We start from the raw sequence: 6,712 nt of genomic DNA on the forward strand, positions 1-6,712 counted from the left end.
ATCATACATCCTTGTTGTTTGCTTACGTTAAACAAGGATGAAACGATTCACTGTGTTACACTGTGTTTGATTGTGTCCTTGCTGGAAAGCACCCAATATAATGTAAAAACTAAATCAAAGATGTCACCACTATTATCGAATTTGGAATTAAAAAAGTCTGTACTATCGACCTTGATTGAGTTAGGTAATCGGTTTAGCATCCCCTTAAGGCAAAAGTAACTTGATTTCTCAATTCTAAATTAAATCCGCGTAAACCATGCCGAGTTTTAAACCGGTACAAATAATATTTCGGGAAGAAAAGCCTATTTTTCGTTTTAATCACGTACGCCCAATTCCTGGAAATTCGTACTCCCCCACTCTAATAAACATTCCGTCGGTCTCCCAATCTTATATCCTATCCGCCGCCGCGCTGAACTACTTTTCGCTCCCCATTCCGTATCCAGCAGCAACGCGGCCCCAGAATATAACGCGGGGGTATTCAAAATATTAATATAAAATCGCCCCCTTAATAATCGGTGACGATGGCGGGACGCGGCAGAATTAAATGCGTATTATAATTGAGAACCGCGGAGAATTCCGCATAATGTTTTCGCATAAACACGTTACGGCGGGCGTGCCGTAACATAATTGGTGACAGCGATGGAATATTACGCGAAGCCGCTGCATCTTAATTCAGTAATTCGGAAACGCGAAGACAATCAAAAATAGTAGTCGGACATTCGCGCGCTAGTTAGAAATCCAATAATTTCTCCTAAATGTTTTGTTCGAACACGTTACGGCGGCCGAGCAATACATTATTTAAAATATGTATCCAGACATATTTGCATAATTATATAAGTAATTTTTTTTACTTTGATATATTTATTTTCTTTTTTTTTTTTATTAAAATAAAGTATAAAAGCTGAAGAAACATTATGAAATGACAATTTATAAGTTTTTAGTAAGAATAAAGAATTCGTTTAATTTTGTTAAAGTATTTTTAAAAGAGAAATATATAATTTCCCTGTAAATATAACAAAGTTAAATGTAACGTATTAATTGTAATTTCTTATTCAACAATATAACATGTGTGTTACATTACAGTTACATTGTTGAGTGGGAAATTGCAACTGACAGGTACATTATATGTAATTTGTGTTTACTGGGTTCTTTTTCAATATACTTTATATACTGTAAAAAATAAAATGTTAATTTTAACTTAAAGACGTATAATGGATTTTTTGAGACATGCAAAAATGTTATAATTAACATTTTTGTGTATCTCAGAAAGTCCATTAGACATATTTAAAATTAACATTTTATTTTTTACAGTGTACACTTAAATGTCGCGAATTTTTTTTAGATATCTTACAACATAATATATATATTTTATTTAAGGATTTCGAAGCTTATAGAAATGGAAATGAATCAATAAAATTCTAAAGAATATAAAGTATTGCATGAGTATCATTATAAAAAGTAACATGACAGGTAATAAAATAATAAATCAAAGAATGCCTGCAAACATTTATGACAATCTTTTTTATGTTATTGTAATTAGTTACCATATCAAACAAAGGATGTTGGACATTTTCTAAGCTAAGGCCAGATTTATCTAAATATAACGAATAATTTGCACGAGCACAATCAAAAGATGTCAGCAATATTTACAATCATGTTAAGAACTATGGATATTTATTCGAAGGTGACATAAAGTCTTCTCCCCTTTTCGAATAAAAAAAGAGAAGTTAAAATAGAAATTCATAGATTATCAATCTGCGAAAATCTGAATTGATAATTTTTTAATTTGGATAATTATTAATTTGGAACTCTTCTTCAATATAAAAATTATACAATATTGTGTAATTATATTTTTTTATATTTTTACTCTCCAATAGTACATTAAACGTTGCATGTTTAAAAAGTATGAGTAGTAGATTCTAATCCATGTTTTGCAGGAATAAATAAACATTATCATTTAAATTAATCTTTTGTAAAGCTACAATTTTTTATTACTTATTGTCTAGAGTTTTGTGTTGTCTAAATATCATTTCATTTAATAATTACAATATAATAACATAATATTGCATGTAGTTGAAGAGGCAGATGCAAGATGAGATATTTGCTGACAAAAATTGCTGGAGTTCGGATTTTACAAGTGGGGACGATGAATTAGATATATTCTATAGTATCTATAGTTATTATAGAAGATACTGTAGAGATATGCTAACGAGTTTGATAACGCACGTGAATTTAATAGAGTAGTGTGTGCTTGCATCGATAAACGATGTTATTTCGAGCTCTTGCCGGCAGACATCGGATTCGCTAGTTATGCGAATCAAAAGTTTGTGTGTTGCGTTCACCAGGAGCAGCAACTCAGCATTCTATGCAAATCTATTAAAATTCTAGTTGAAATAATCAACATTTAGTAGATTTAATTAGAAATCTAGTAGATTTAACAAAAATTTTGGATCGTTTATTTTCCATCAGAATTCCAGTTAATTCAACCAAATATTTTTTCCCGTGTACAATTGCGAATATCTAAATATTTTAAATTGCCAAGTGTGAATGTAATATGTACTTTGCTTTCACATATTTCATGTCTGTAACTATTTAGGAGCAGAAATATGTCACGAAATATGTGAATCTAAAATTCAAGAAAAAAAGTAGAAATTAACAAGATTTAAGAAAGTGAAAATTTACAATTTATAAGAAGACAACAGATTTATGTGTAAAATATATTAACATTAATTAATATTTATAACATTTATTATTTAATATAAAGGTTTTTTGCAATATATGTGTTGTACAAGCATGAGAATGTTCGTTAATTAATTTTCCATTCAATTTCCATCATTACTATTCATTATTCGACTCGCGCCGCGGTCTCTTCTAAATCACTTCTGGTAATCTTATTTGTAAAACAAATTTATTGTTGAATCATATTTTTATTTACTAGACGGTTGAATCTCAGCGAAATCGTACATTTCGTATAAACACAAGCGAAAATTTGAAAAAGAGATAAGAGTCTTTTTGCCAAATGTCCTTTACAATTATAACCTTTCGGATGGGTAAATATAAAAATGAAATGATAAAGTTTAGATACCGTGTTATGCTTCGAGTCGCATGATACAAGACGATTTATAAACGTTATTACGTTATTACGAATGTTTTAATACTGGTCTGTCTAAAAAGTTTGTGTATATATCAGTTATTGCACCTGTACACGTACGAATGGTGATTATTTCGCGTTTCTTTAGTTCTTAAAACTGACCCATAATCATGATCTATATTTTATGCTCGCGGTTAAACACAGCGATTGAGGTTGAACGGTCGCGTGAAACTTATGCCAATCTAAAAAGGTTTGTGTTACTATAATATTCAATATTAAAGCTTGCTAGTCTGTAGATAAATCGTGTAAATTTAGACGAATTTGCTTTGCAACAGAATTTACAATAAAATTCTGTAAATAAATTGATGTAGAATATTAGTATGTGTATTGAAAAAAATTATATAGGATATATGAGTTATCTATATACTTTTATATTATACAAATTATTATAAAATTAATTCAAAATGTTGTAAAGTTCCATTAATTTTGTATAAATATCTTCGAGAGAGTTAGATTTACTTCGATATATTCTATTTAAATTATAAATTATTTTATTGAAATTTAACAATTATTGTTAAAAGTAATTTATGAGATTTACGATATGCATTTTTTTTTCAAGCATATTGATACTCTTAGAGATAGAACAATCTCAGGATTACAAAGTCGAGAAGAATAAAAATCTTCAGGTGAGTATCATTGTAAATAGCAAATAGTAATAGCATTTATTTAATACTTATGCGTTTTGGGTTAGTTATCCGATAAAATAGATTTCGACCGTTTTATATGTGAGGGTATAAGATATCTAGGTATGATAAATAACATGATGAGTTGGATCACGCCAAATAGCACAAAGAATATGATTTTACGAAAAATTTTAAATATTTTCGGAAAGGTAAGACTTGGAATTCAAATTCGTCTATAGCCTCTGTGAAAGGTATTGTAATTAGAAAAAGAAAAAAAATTACAAGAATATATTATTCTCTAAAATTATAAATTTTTTAATATGAGGATTGTTTTTCAATCTGATAAAGACGTATTGTATTTCTATGCGTCGACCTACAGCTGTATTTCCCTTAGTTGCACGATTTATATATATTCCTTTAACACATTCGCTACTACGATTGGTTGAAAAACCGACCTCAGCCCAAGCTTTTCTCGCAATACTTTTACACAATATGTCACACAATATGTCATATTTCTTTTTATGATCGTAAAATGGCAAATTAACGATGTCATATGTATGTGACGTCGAGCTGTTGAAACAAATTGGCGCGGGCATGTCACATATGTAACACATGGTAGCGAACATGTTAAACATTGGTTATATATTTGGCGTGCATTGTGGATTTACTGAATTTTGTTTTTTTTTAACTTTATAGCTAATATTGATTTTGTTAATATCAGCTATAAAGATAAAAAAATAGCAAAATTGACTCAGTATATTCACAAAGCACACCAATAAAGTTAATAAAAATGTATTGCCAATATTGCACACCATTATGATAGCAATATTGGAGAAAAATGAAATACTAATTTTTGTCCGCGAACAGTACATGACATTATCGATAAACGATGGCGGGGATCTATTTCTTTTTCTAACAATAAGTGTGTAAAAAACAGGATAGAATAAAAGGCATAACATTATGAGATTTCTCATGTTCTAATGAAATAATGATAAAAACCAATTCTAAATCTGGTACATAATTTTTGAAGTAATTCTTATTGTACTTTTCTGTGAATTTTTGAGGAATTATAATTAAAAAAAGAATACTTAAAGAATAGTTTGAGGATTTTTTTTCAATTTGGGTATATAATTACATCATGTGATATGATTATATATCCCATATTCATAGTTACAATATTTTTTGCAGTACATGCTACATTTCATTTCTTTTCTTGAATATTAAATTCTTAGCAATTAGCACGTTATTTTATTTCACATGTAGGTACAATTTCAATATAAAAGGATGCTACGTTTGCGAGATCTACTTCTTAGTGGAATAATAGAGAATGGTATTCGAGAAGATTTCATCATTTGTATTGACAACGTAATTCAAGAAAACAATGAGCTCGGAATGGATGATGACAACGAGTACGAAATAAATGAGTACGAACTAATTGACTTTTATGATTGGCAAAATGAGAAGAAAACACGCACTAAATTGTTGAAGATGATTAACTTATCAATTGACAAGATTTATTATGCAATTCTCAAGAGATATTTGACAACGCATTTCATGATAAAGAAGTATTGCGAGAGAGCGACACAATTTTTGCGCAGTAATAGAAAAATTCTGAAATTCAGTAATTTTTATCGTCAGAAGACGTTGTGCTGCAAATATCATTTCTTAAAACAATTAATTGTTTACCTCCATCACGTCTTATAATTAAATTAAATAAAGTAAAAACTAACGACTTCTTAAGAAACATATAATTCAAACTAATGTAATTTAATTTTTCCATATGCGTTGTACATTGGTATTACCTGTTTTTGATGAAACGACAACTTTATAAAATTTTTTGTTTAAATTGCTTTGTACAACTCATTCTCAGTTCTAAAAAAAGAGTATTTTTTTTATATAACCAGCATACCATTCAATATAAAATATGGATTAGAAATGTAACGTAATTTTTCGTCGTATTTATATATTCAACATATACCTTTTTATCTACATTCAAAAAGAAAAAAGGTGAAGATATGAATATAAGATATATAACGAAAAAGTGGCAAAGTTAAAATTATAGAATTGGTCTATTCTGTTACGTAATAATTTATATTAAAAAATAAAAAAGATTTTAATTAATTAATTATTTGTACAATGACTATAAATTATTTAAGAATATATTTATGCCTTGCACATTTTAATACGTATATATGTATATACATAGTACATATATATATGTGTGTGTATGTGTAACATGATACATAATATACTATATGAGGCATTTCCAAATCAGATGGCCTTCGTCATCAATTCCTGTCGATTTTTTTAGTGATTTTTTAATATATTCTCAGGTTAAAATAACGCGTTCAGTTATTTTTTTAAATTTTTATCTTCATTAGTTTCCTAGATATGAATTTTTTAATATTTTCAATTTATTTTATTTCGTGAACGTTTAGTTGAACATAACTTTTGTTTAAATTATTGAAAAACAAAAAATAACCACATCAAATTGTTCGTCATGAAATTCTCAATCAGAAAAAAAATATGAAAAAAACTTCAAGTTTTTGTTTCTACTCGAAAAATCTGATTGAAATAAACAAAGTCGATTTTCGTCAAGATTGACGAAAATCGACTTTTAATTTTTATAAAAAAATTCTTCAATATTCTTAATACAAATACAAAGAATTTAAACCATATTTGGTTATGGTTAAAATTTCCGTTCCACGTTTTTTTAATTTTTCGAAATATTAAATCTATTATTTAATGTTAGTATTAGGTGTTAAACTTAATTCCTATCGTTTTTTCGTCTCGAAAATCGATTTGTTTCAAAGGGAAGATGAATGAACACCTTAATCAAAGTAATTTTCTCCATTTTGTATTACTTTTTTCCATCTCTCTGGCAACAGGACAATCCCACGACGGTAGAACGCGGTGTCTTTCGAGGCGATCCATTCAT

The sequence above is a fragment of the Trachymyrmex cornetzi genome, unplaced genomic scaffold (assembly GCF_001594075.2).
Source record: "Trachymyrmex cornetzi isolate Tcor2-1 unplaced genomic scaffold, Tcor1.1 scaffold840, whole genome shotgun sequence".
NCBI lineage: Eukaryota > Metazoa > Arthropoda > Insecta > Hymenoptera > Formicidae > Trachymyrmex > Trachymyrmex cornetzi.